At 41.0% G+C, this 13,342-nt stretch overlaps 1 long non-coding RNA gene across 1 annotated transcript in view; it reads right to left on the bottom strand.

Annotated features, from left to right (window-relative positions):
- LOC132540181 (uncharacterized) overlaps positions 1-4,758 on the bottom strand; it is a 259,415-nt gene extending 254,657 nt beyond the window's left edge. Inside the window, exon 1 of the long non-coding RNA XR_009551402.1 lies at positions 4,701-4,758. This is a non-coding gene — a long non-coding RNA (uncharacterized LOC132540181). The remainder of the gene's footprint in view (positions 1-4,700) is intronic.
- Positions 4,759-13,342: the final 8,584 nt, after the last annotated feature.

Below are 13,342 nucleotides of genomic sequence, written 5' to 3'. Positions count from 1 at the left end.
ATTTGGCCACAGTTTTCAAAAATATATCACAATTTTAATAATTATTGTATTTTAAAAATTAACATTAATGATAACACAAGCTATGGAACAACATCATTTATAGAAAAGACCAGGCATAATCTTGCTTCAAGATATCTACAAATCTTAAAAGTAGAGGACTTGAACTAATACCCAGTCCATTATCACTTTTGTCAATATTTGTATTTTAAACTAGAAACTGTTAGTCACAAAGGCAATGTGATGGAAAAGGTAGCATGCATTTGTGGAATCTCTGAAATGACTATAGGCAGTTGAATTGTAAGAAATTAGGTTAAAGTGATCATCACAGAATACTTTTTGGCATCAGGCTGCAAACTAGAGCACAAATGGATCCCATTAAAATAGTAAAGAATACTAGGACCCTAGTTAATTGGGTAAGTAGGTAAAGTTCAAAAATTCCTAACAATTTTCTTCCTTCCTTCCTTCCTGCCTTCCTGCCTTCCTGCCTTCCTGCCTTCCTGCCTTCCTGCCTTCCTGCCTTCCTGCCTTCCTGCCTTCCTGCCTTCCTGCCTTCCTGCCTTCCTGCCTTCCTGCCTTCCTTCTTTCCTTTCTTCTGTGGCTTTTATTTTTTATGGGACAGGGAGAGATTGAGGGAGGAGGAGAGAAGGTATGTATAGAGGGAAGTAGAGAGAAGGATAAACACCTGTAGACCTGCTTCACTGCTTGTGAGGCAACTCCCCTGCAAATGGGGAGCCAGAGGCTTGAACCGGGATCCTTGATCCAGTCCTTATGATTCTTGCTATGTGCCACCACCTGCCCTCCCACCCCCCGTAGGAATATGTTTTTTCCAAGGAGGTAAAAGAACTGTTTACTAAAAGTTGAAAGTCACTGATAAAAGATGTGGCACTTTGGAGTATGCATCTCAAGAGAAAATTTCATCATTAGGAGAAAAATCTAGTGACTGGGAGAATAGTTCAACTGTTAGAGCATTAGAATTTCATGGCCAACTTTGAAGGCTGATAGCCAGCACTGCAGGTATCAGATTGGTGCTTTTGACTAGTCTCTCTCACCTTGCTCTGCTTCATGTGAAATGCCCACTTTTATATAATAAATAAAATAAGCCTTAAAAAATAAGAAACTCTAAGTGTGAAATAGCAAAGCTTATTCTGTGATAGACTCAGAAATGATGATGAGAAAGTATCTTAGTGGTAGGGTCTGGGTTCTGGTACCAGGGAGCCTGACTCAGAATTCTTGGCATGGTTTTTTCACTTGTGACAATAGCAATTTACCGAACCTTGTTTTAAAAATGAGGTGGACAAAAACAAACAAAAAAACCACATAATATACTAAGAATGCCTACAAAATACTGTGTATTTATAGTGTCCCAAATAGGCTGCCCCTAAGACATGCCAAAGTAATACAAATTACTTAATTACTTTTTTATTTTAATTTATTAATTCCCTTTTGTTGTCCTTGTTTTATTGTTGTAGTTATTGTTGTTATTGATGTCGTCATTGTTGGATAGGACAAAGAGAAATGGATAGAGGAGGGAAAGACAGAGAGGGGAGAGAAAGACACCTGCAGACTTGCTTCACCACCTGTGAAGTGACTCCCCTGCAGGTGGGGATCTGGGGGCTTGAACCAGGATCCTTACGTCGGTCCTTGTGCTTTGTGCCATGTGCGCTTAACCTGCTGCACTACTGTCTGACTCCCTGATTACTTTGAACTAAAGAAATACTTAACAGTCAACAATATTTATACCTCTTTCCCATATTAGGGAGTGTTGTTTTCACCAGGCTGGCTTCACGGATGACCAGAAACTCGTGGCTGAGCTGAGAGCGCAGTTTAATCTTTATTCACGAGCAGGCAAACGGTCTAACACCTAATCACCACACAATGTGCTCCTCCATCTTTCTCCTCCGGTGGCAGCCTCAGGAACTCAGGGAGTACGTAGGATGTAGAATAGAGGGCGGGGAGAAGGGAGAAGCACAAAAAGGCAAAGACTAAACCACAATCTCGGGGGGAGGGGGGAGAGTGAGACCAAACCAATGTGAAGAATACCAACAAGGGAGCTACTCTCTTCCCTGATCCAGCTTTCTGGTTCTTTTCCAGCCATCATCTCCCCAGATAATAACTTGGATCCACCTATATATCAGATTTCAGGCTCAGGGGAAAAAAAAGAAACTAGTATAGCCACAGGCTCTTTGGAATATAACCAAAATATGCCTACTAGCTAGCTACAAAATGGAGGACCCCCCAACTCTTCATCTGCACTATTCCAGCCTTTATGTTCATGATTAGTTAACAATTTGTTTGGCTTTGTATGTTAACTCTCTTTTCAACCACCAGGTTCCAGATGCTAGCATGATGCTGACCAGACTTCCCTGGACAGACAACCCCACCAATGAGTCCTGGAGCTCTGCTTCCCCAAAACCCCACCCTACTAGGAAAAAAGAGAGACAGGCTGGGAGTATGGATCGACCTGTCAATGCCCATGTTCATCAGGGAAGCAATTACAGAAGCCAGACCTTCCACCTTCTGCATCCCACAATGACGTTGGGTCCATACTCCCAGAAGGTTAAAGAATTGGAAAGCTATCAGGGGAAGGGAGGGAAGGTATACGGAGATCTGGTGTTGGGAATTGTGTGGAGTTGTACCCCTCTTATCCTATGGTTTAGTCAATGTTTTTTTAATATATTAATAATAAAAAAGACTGTAAAAAAAGAAAAGAAATCCTTAGTGAATGAATGATTCTCTAAATTGCCATTTCTTCTAAGCAGATTTTCCCCTCCTCCTCTCTATACCTTTCCTAAAATCAGGAAATAAATGTAAAATGTACTTTTTTGTTTAAATATTTTATTGGGGGATTAATGGTTACTTTTGACAGCAAATTACAATAGTTTGTACACACATAAATAACATTTCTCAGCTTTCCACATAAAAATTGAACCCCCACTAGGCCCTCCTCTGCCATCATGTTCCAGGACCTGAGCCCTCCCCCTACACCCCCACCCCAGAGTTTTTTTACTGTGGTGCAATACACCAACTCCAGTCCAAGTTCTGCTTTGTGTTTTCCCTTCTGATCTTGTTTTTTGACTTCTGCCTGTGACTAGATCATCCCATATTCATCTTTTTAATTCTGACTTATCTCAGTTAATATTATTCCTTCCAGCTCCATCCAAGATGAGGTGAAGAAGATGAATTCACCATTTTTAATAGCTGAGTAGTATTCCATTGTGTATACATACCACAACTTTCTCAGCCACTCATCTGCAGTTGTACACTTGGGTTGCTTCCAGGTTTTGGCTATTACACATTGTGCTGCTGTAAACATAGGTATACACAAATATTTTGGATGGGTGTATTTGGATCTTTAGGATATATCCCCAGGAAAGGAATTACAGGGTCATAGGGTAGGTTCATTTCTAGTCTTCTGAGAGTCCTCCAGACTGCTCTCCACAGGAGTTGGACTGATTTACATTCCTGCCAGCAGTGCAGGAGGGTTCCTTTGTCCCCACAACCTCTGCAGAATTTGTTGCTGCTAAAAAAAAGTATTTTTTATGCAGAGAGGAAGAGAGGGAGAGGGAGAGGGAGAGGGAGAGGGAGAGGGAGGGAGGGAGGGAGGGAGAGAGAGAGAGAGAGAGAGAGAGATGCCCAATCATTAAAGACATGAAGAGTGCCTGTGCAAATAAGATCCATTTAGTTGCCCAAATTAAAACTTTCAAGAACTTTTTGGTGCTGCTGGTTCTTCACAGTCTATTGCTTCTTTGTCAGAAAAATATATACACTATTTTCACCAGGTCCCACATCTTATGGACCACAGTGCTCACAAAATTAAAGTAGTGGGAGGCTGGGTGGTAGCCCACCCTGTTAAGCACACATATTACCACACATAAGCACCAGGGTTTGAGCTCCAGCTCCAGCTCCAGCTCCAGTGGAGGATGCTTCACAAGCAGTGGGTGGTGAAGTAGGTCTGCTCCCCCTCTCAATTTCTTTCTTTCCTGTCAAATAAAAACAAGGGGGGAAAAAGTTAAAATTGTCTTTTCTCTTGCTTGTCTCTCTCTTGTTAATTCACTTGAGACCTGATCCAAAGGGCCCCCAAAAGATAAGGGGAAGATCTCTCCATGCAAATGTTGTCTATGCAGCAATAGCAGTGATGCTAAACAGAAATCTATAGTACATGTCTCAACCTTCTTTTTTCTTGGTTTGTCATTTTCTCGAGCCTCTCAGTGCTTAAACACAATAAGCTAATCATCTGAAAATCTCAGGGCCCAGCTTATAATTTCTGTTTCCCATGTTGTCAAGAACTTTGTTTTTCCTTATTGGGAAATTTAATGGATTTTAATACAGTTGTTGATACATGGGTACAATTTCTCATCTCCCTGTGATAGGTGTCTGCAAAACTGTCTCTCTTAGGTTATAACAGCACAATTTTTAACAACTTAAGCCTGGAATCTATGGCCTTTTATCTATACAGCCATATTTTAGCCATTTGGTCATTACTTTATTCTTTTTTTTTTCCTCCAGGGTTATTGCTAGGCTCGGTGCCTGTACCATAAATCCACCGCTCCTAGAAGCCATTTTTCCCCCTTTTGTTGCCCTTGTTGTTGTAGCCTCGTTGTGTTTATTATTATTGCCATTGTCGATGTCGTTCGTTGTTGGACAGGACAGAGAGAAATGGAGAGAGGAGGGGAAGACAGAGGGGGGAGAGAAAGATAGACACCTGCAGACCTGCTCTACAGCCTGTGAAGCGACTCTCCTGCAGGTGGGGATCCGGGGCTCGAACCGGGACACCTACGCAGGTCCCTGCACTTTGTGCCACATGCGCTTAACCCACTGCGCCACCGTCCGACCCCCCCATTACTTTTTTCTTCATTTTTTTAATTTAAGAAAGGATAAATTAACAAAACCATAGGGTAGGAGGGGTACAACTCAGCACAATTCCCACCACCCAATCTCCATAACCCACCCCCTCCCATGATAGCTTTCCCACTCTCTATCCCTCTGGGAGCATGGACCCAGGGTCATTGAGGGATGTAGAAGGTGGAAGGTCTGGCTTCTGTAATTGCTTCCCCGCATGGGCATTGACTGGTCGGTCCATACTCCCAGTCTGCCTCTCTCTTTCCCTAGTAGGGTGGGTCTCTGGGGAAGTGGAGCTCCAGGCCACATTGGTGGGGTCTTCAGTCCAGGGAAGCCTGGGCGGCATCCTGATGACATCTGGAACCTGGTGACTGAAAAGAGAGTTAACATAAAAAGGCAAACAAATTGTTGAGCAATCGTGAACCCAAAGCTTGGAATAGTGGAGAGGAAGTGTTAGAGGGGATACTCACTGCAAACTCTAGTGTACTTCTGCTTTCAGGTATATATTTTACAGTAGTTTATGGATACGTGTGAACATATGCTCTCTCTCACAGAAACTGGTGTATATCTAGGTTTTGGGACTTTGTTAGAAAGTGAACCACCTGAGATGGAATTAGAGTATACTATGAAAGGAAAGGTCTCACCCAAGTAATGAAGCTGAAGGGTTGTCATTCCACACGTGAAGCCTCTGGATACAGTCTGAAGTGAAGCATATTGAGGTGGCCATTGTTGCGTTGATTAGGTTGTGATCGGCAGATGCAATATTATTTGATATGGATTGGGAGAGGCATACGGGAAAGTGGGCCCTATCCTAAGGTTCCAGGACTGGGGGAAGTAGAGGCTCTCTAGTGGAGATGTGAGGTTCCTGCTGTCTTAGGGTTCAAAAAGACAATCGATAGTTAATGTTATCATCACATTATTTGGTAATTGGGTTAACTTTGAAAAGTCCTTTTGTTATGGTTTTCTGTACAGTATCCAGTATCTTGTATATAGCTGTGCTATTGGTTGCTTCTGATCTACTTGGTCTAGGCTTTTGAGAGAGTCCGCATATCAAATACACAGCCTATACATTAAAAAGATCCAGTCTGTGTTTTAAAAAACTTTGAGACATACAATTAATTTTCCCCCCTCATATTAATTAACTAGTGATTTATATGACTACATTTTACTAGGAGTGTACATAAACACCATTCCCACCCACTTCCACCCCCCACTGTCCCAGGAAGCTGCATGTCTACCCCTCACCACTGGGTTTTTACTTTGGTGCCCTACTTACAATTTGATCAGGTCCTGCTTTTAGTTTCCCTTTCAGATCTTCTTACTCAACTTCTGTTGATGAGTGGGATCATCCCATATTCATCTTTATCTTTCTGACTTAGCTCACTTAACATAATTCCTTCTAGCTCTGTCCAAGATGGGTCAGAGAAAGTGGGTTCATTGTTCTTGATAGCTGCATAGTATTCCATTGTGTATAAATACCACAGTTTTCTCAGCCACTCATCTGGTGTTGGGCACCTGGGTTGCTTCCAGGTTTTAGCTATTATGAAATGTGCTGCTATGAACATAGGAGTACACACCTCTTTTTGGTTGGGTGTTATGGAGTCCTTGGGGTATAACCCCAGGAGAGGAATTATTGGATCATGTGGAAGGTCCATGTCTAGCCTTCTGAGAGTTTTCCAGACTGCTCTCCACAGAGGCTGTACCAATTTACATTCCCACCAGCAATGTAAAAGGGTTCCTCTGTCCCCACATCCTCTCCATCATTTTTTGCTGTCCATTACTTTATTCTTAATGCATCTTCCTTTTTTCCTTAGTTGTGAGTTCCTTAAGGGTAGGGATAATATATCCTTCATAACTGAATCTCAGCAGAGTTTTCCTATATGCTAATGAATTGAATATGTAAAGTGATAAGTATTCATGTGTAGGAGAAAGCTTTTGGAAGTAGCAGTATTTGTAGGAGAAAGCTTTTGGAAGCAGCAATATTTGAGATGGATAGTAAATATGATTGATGTTGCTTTTCTTTTTTAAAATATTTTCTTTATTCCCTTTTGTTGGCCTTTTTTTATTGCTGTAGTTATTATTGATGTTACTGCTATCATTGTTGTTAGGACAGAGAGAAATGGAGAGACGGGAAGACAGAGGGGGAGAGAAAGATAGACACCTGCAGACCTGCTTCACTGCCTGTGAAGTGACTCCCCTGCAGGTGGAGAGCTGGAAGCTTGAACTGGGATCCTTATGCCAGTCCTTGCACTTTGCACCACTTGCACTTCACTGGCTGCACTTCCGCCCAACTCCCTAATTTTGCTTTTCTTTAACAAAAAATTCTCCTAGTTATACATTTGAGGTTCTGGTGCATGATGGTGGGGCAAAAAATCCAACTTGGGGGTGAGAGTGTTTTACAGACAAACATCATGATGAGATGAAAACACTTTACCCATGTGTCAACAACTGTACTGTAAACTATTAACTCCCCAATTAAATGATAAAAAAATAAAATTTTACTCAAGTGAAAAATATACTGCATGAATTTACTTTTTGTAAAAAGAAATCATGCATTTTTCCCTTGAAGCAATTCATTTTATAGGAATGAATACTACTTCATAGGAGCCTAATAAAGATTAAATGAGATGACATTGCCATAAAAGGTTTTGCTCGTGAATCTTGATAAACAGTCCTTGACATACTGTAAAACAGCATAAGAATTTCTTTTCATATTAATTGTATTTAAAAACATGTCTGTTTTTTCCCCTACTGCTCTTCTGTTATCTATATAACACATGTATTGTGGAATAGTTTCTTGTTTTGATAGTTTCATTCTATCTTTCAATAACAATGATACCCACTCTGTGAACAGCTACATATAACAGTGTTTTTCAGTCAGTCTATATCTACCAGTGTAGAGACCAGTTCTATCTGTCCTAAAAAATCATTCTGAAAATTTAAAATAGCTTATTTTTTTCCAGTGATTAACTGACAAGCAATCTTATTTCAAGACAATGACCATTTTAAATACTAAGTAAAAACATGTCAGGGATCAGCTATGACTTTTTCTGTATGTAAAGAAATTTGTTTATCCTTAATTTTTTTTTCACAGTGTATTTGGGGAACACTTTTCCCCCCAAGGAGCATTGAATAGATCCATAATTTTTACAATACTTTGTTTTGTTGAAGCTGGGACCTAACAATATGGAAGCGAGATATTGTTCTTCTGTTGAGAACCCAGGTATTCAAAATGCCAGGCAAAGTCTGCTTCTACTTGTAGAGTACAATGGTTCATTATGCCTGATTAGTTCTTTATGGTGGTATTCATTGCAGGAAAAAGCCACTGTCAACTATAACAAACCTTACTTTTTCCATGGAACAATGCAAAATTCAGCTATTGCAGTCACAGGAACAACCTTGTGTGGATTTTGCTTTGATAGACTTCTTCCAAACTACAGTCACAGGGGGGCAAGCCATCACTAGATCAAAGGACTTCAAGGAACAACACATATTTGACTACATGTTGTCACCAAGAGTTCACATACATGTTGAGATGATAAATAAGAGGCATGATTTGATCTCCACCCCACCCCACCCCCTGTTCTACTCAGAATACCAAATCTGGGCCTTGGCCATGACCTTTTGACATTTGCAGAAGCAAGGCCTTTGTTCTAGGGTGACTCAATTGGAATAATCCATGGTGGGGATGTGTAAAAATGCATTTATTCCTCTTTCTTGCAGACATCATGATTTTCATCAGATTCAATGCTCTCTCTTCACCAAGATTGGTTACTAGAATATAATTGTAGCTCCTTTCTTTTTTACTTTATTTGGAAAATAGAAGGAAATTTATGAGAAAAAAAATTATGTTGTGTATATGGGAAATAAATGAATTAATCTATCACTTTCATGTTCAAATTGAATGTCTGAGGTATAAGAAGCTAGGACATGAGATTCACCACAGAAGCTATTCCTTTGATAACCTCAGCCATAAAGTTTGAAAGCATGTTGCAGTGATTCTCAGAGGACATTCCATGGGGGGTTAGCAATTGAATATCTGACTATTTCTTTCTGCTGATGAGTTACATGTTGAAAATGAAAACCATCTGCATGGTGATCTGGTCTATGTTCCTTTTTTTTCTTTTTCCTTGCATTTTCAGTAAGAGAAAAGTAAGATGCTCCTAATTTTTCTACAATGAAGAGTACCCAAAGGTGTATAAATTCACTGAATTTTTCAGTGTTTATATGTATATTGTTTATTCAAAGCATAAAAATGCTCTTCTTACCATAAATTTTTTCTTAGGAACATAATGATTTTGTATTTATCTCTATATCTGATAAGTTTATATATGTGACAGTGATTCTTTTGAAACTACAAAAGATGCCTTTTGTAGGGTGATGATAAACTGTACTCAGATGTCAATGACTGTATTATAACTCACTAACCCTTCTATATAATAACAGTAGGAAAAAGTATTCAAATTTATATAGTTAATTATTTTATGCTAAATCTAGCCAAGTATATTTTAAAATGAGGTATCAAAATATTATTGAAATGTTTCACAAGCTTGGGAAGGTCTAAACAAAGTAAAGTATCTAGAATTACATATGATGTGGCATATATAAATAGTATAATAGATATTCATATTGTATAATACAAAATAATACATATTCTGTGTGTATAAAGATATACTATACTTAAATGATATATGACACATTATAAATTTTATAATACACAATAATATGCATTTCATGTAGGATTTATTTATTTATTTTTTATTTGTAAAAAGGAAACATTGACTAAACGACAGGATAAGAAGGGTACAACTTCACACAATTCCTACCACCAGAACTCAGCATCCCATCCCATCCCCTGATAGCTTTCCTATTCTTTAAACCTCTGGGAGTATGGAACCAAGGTCATTGTGGGATGCAGAAGGTGGAAGGTCTGGCTTCTGTAATTGCTTCCCCACTGAACATGGTGTTGACGGGTCGATCCATACTTCTTTGAATTTCTCTGACAATCAGCGACCTGGAGCAATTTTTCATGTGTTTCTTAGAATTTTGGATCTCCTCTGAAGTGAATGTTTTCTTCATATGGTCTGCCCATGTTTGGGTGAGGTCATTTGCATTTTTGGTGCTATGTTAGCTGAGCTCTTTGCATATTTTGGTGATTAGTCTCTTGTCTGGTGTATGGCTTGTGAAGATACTCCATACTGAGAGGGATCTCTTTATTTGTTTGATAGTTTCTTTGGCTGTGCAGAAGCTTTTCAATTTAATGTAGTACCATTAATTTGTCTCTGCTTTAGTATTCCTTGCAATTTGGTTTGCAAGGACATCATCAAAAATGTTCTTGAAGTTTAGGTGGGAAAGTGTTCCACCAATGCTTTTCTCTAAGTATTTGATAGTTTCTGGTCTAACATCCATGTCCTGGATTCCATTTGGAGTTCATTTTTATTTCTGGTGAGATAAGGTGGTTCAGTTTCATTCTTCTGCATGTTTCAACCCAGTGTTCCCAGCACCATTTATTGAAGAGAGCTTCCTTTTCCTTTCTCCATTTAATACTTTGGGCCCCCTTATCAAATTTAGATGTCTATATATGTGGGGGTTTAGTTCTGGGCTTTCAGTTCTGTTCCACTGGTCTGTGTGCCTATTTTTGCTCCAGTACCAGGCTGTTTTGATGATGATGGCCTTATAATATAGTTTGAGATCTGGGAATGTGATGCCTCCATTTCTTTTCCTCAAGATTGTTTTGGCAATTCTAGGTGTTTTCTAATTCCAGGTAAATAATGTGTTTTTTTGTTGTTGTTCTATTCTCTTAAAAAATTTTGGTGGAACTTTGATGGATATTGCATTAAATTTGTATACGGCTCTGGGGAGAATATTCATTTTGATAATATTTATTCTTCCAATCCATGAACATGGGATGTCTTTCTAGTTCTTGGTTTCATTTTCTATTTCATTGAGTAGTGACTCAGTTTTCAGTATGTAAGTCTTTCACTTTGTTGTTCAGCATTATTCCTTGGTATTTTATTGATTTTGTTACAACAGTGAATGGGAGTGATTTCTGTCTTGGGCTAGTGTTGTGGGAGGGTGCGATAACCCAGGAACCAAGTTCGTGGCGGTAGCAATACAAATCTTTATTTATGTGGGAACCCCAGAGTCGGGCATGTAGGCACCTGGTGAAAACCATATGGAGCATAAAAACCAATGGCCGGCGTCCACTTCCCCCTGCACCACTACCCTTCCCCATCCTCCAGGACCTTGGAAGAGCCAAGCCTGCCCTGGAAGTGGCTTCACAATTCATACATAGTTAGGAGAGGTGCAGAGAAAAATGGGAGGGGCTAGAAAGGTAGAACCTCCCCAACAACCATTGCTAGGAATTCAACTGGCAGGAATTAGCAATACCCTGCAGGTACTTAGGAAGGAGACCTTTAGTCATTTGTAAGACTGGGTTGCATTGGATCGACCTTCCTGTGGTGCATCCCTTGAGTACCCATTCGTTGGGGAAACTGATGATCCTTCCTAGCCGACTGAATCCACATGGATCCCAGTCACTTTCAAAGCCAGCAACAAGCAGCTCCTGACAGCTTTCAAGCTGTTGGCCCTGCTCTTCGAGTCCTCCAACTTAATGTTGAGGGGCTGTCCTTTGCCAAATGCGTTCTTATTGGTCAATTGGCGATACAGCATCAGGCAGATGTTATCTGCCTACAAGAAACACATATAGCAGTCGATGAAGCTGCTCGATTCACCATCAGTGGATTCGATTTAATATGCTATTATCTCCATCCTAAACACGGGCGAGCCATCTACACCAAATCATGTCTTGCGGACGTTTACCATACGGCCTCTTCGACCTTCTACGACTCCATTACTATTGGAACTATTCAGCTCGTCAACGTATATAAGCCTCCCAGTGCCTCATGGGATAATGAGGTCCTTCCTAGCCCGAATCACCCAGCCGTTTACGTTGGAGACTTTAATAGTCATCAGCAAGACTGGGGATATTCCTCCACTCATGCTGACGGCTCTATCTTAGCCAACTGGGCTTCAGCGAATGACCTCTCCCTATTATACGATCCCAAACAGCCAGGCTCTTTTCACAGAGCTAGATGGAATAAAGACTCATCACCCGACCTGTGCTGGATTAGCACAGTCAACAGCCAAGCCTTTCCCGCTATGAGACACATTCTCAAGATCTTCCCGCACAGTCATCACCGCCCAGCTATCATCCACATTGGTCTCCAGCTCCCACTGATTCTGTGCTTGGAGAAACTAAGATGGAACTTTCGGAAAGCAAACTGGCGTCTGTTCAGTGATCTCACCAACAAATCTATTCCTGCATTTCCAATTAACTCTATCCCTTCTGAAGATTCCTACAGGCGCTTCCGCCAAGCCATCTTCAAAGCAGCTTCCCAAACCATTCCTCGTGGGAGACATGCTAAGTATACGCCTTGTCTTGATGCTGAATGTGAGCAACTACTAAAGCAGTATGATGAGTCGAGCGACCAATATGTGGCTGACCATCTCATTGCCTCCCTGGATGCAGCACGCCAAGCCCACTGGCAACAACTCACGGAAAGTCTGAACTTCACCCACTCAAGTAGGAAGGCCTGGAAGCTTCTTCATAGTCTGGGTGCTGGTAGCCAAGCCCCTCCTGTCTCCCATCCTCCCGTATCTCCAAACTCAGTGGCCAGTCACCTAACTCAAGTTGGTCGTGCTAAGATCGACCCAGTCTGGAAAAGAGAAATTTCCCATGAGTGGTCATCCCACCTCCGTTTATCTTGTCCATCTCCAAAACTCTCTCCCTTTACACTGTCTGAACTGGAAGACACTTTGAAGAGGGTTAAACTGGGAATGGCTGCTGGCTATGATAACACCACCCCAGAACTCATTCTTAACTTGGGCCCCGCGGCAAAGAAGTGGCTCACTTCATTCCTGTCCCATATCTTAGAATCTGAATCTATGCCCAAAATTTGGCGTCATGCAAAGATAATTGCAGTTTTGAAACCAAGGAAAGACCCAACACTGGCCACCAGCTATAGACCAATTTCTCTCCTCTCCATGTGTTACAAACTCCTTGAGAGGCTGCTTCTGTCACGTATTTCTCCTCTTACAGAGAAATTCCTATCACCCGCCCAAGCTGGTTTCCGCCTAGGAAGATCTACCTGTGAACAAGCCCTGGCCCTCTCAACTTACATTGAAAATGGATTCCAGAAGAATTTAAAGATGGGTGCTGTCTTTGATGATCTCACAGCAGCCTATGACATGGTCTGGCACCGTGGTCTCCTAGTCAAGATCTCAAGATGCCTGCCTCCATGGGTGGCCAACACTATATCGTTTCTTCTCCAAAACAGAAGATTCCGGGTGCATCTGGGTGACAAGTCTAGCAGATGGAGACTTGTCTCAAGTGGCCTCCCCCAGGGCTCTGTTCTGGCTCCTACACTATTCAATATTTACATCAATGACCTCCCAGAAACTTCTTCAAGGAAGTTCATCTATGCTGATGACATCTGCTGTG

The sequence above is a fragment of the Erinaceus europaeus genome, chromosome 9, assembly GCF_950295315.1.
Source record: "Erinaceus europaeus chromosome 9, mEriEur2.1, whole genome shotgun sequence".
Classification (NCBI taxonomy): domain Eukaryota; kingdom Metazoa; phylum Chordata; class Mammalia; order Eulipotyphla; family Erinaceidae; genus Erinaceus; species Erinaceus europaeus.
Note: the sequence above shows the minus strand (reverse complement) of the source record. Positions and strands in the feature narration are given on the sequence as shown.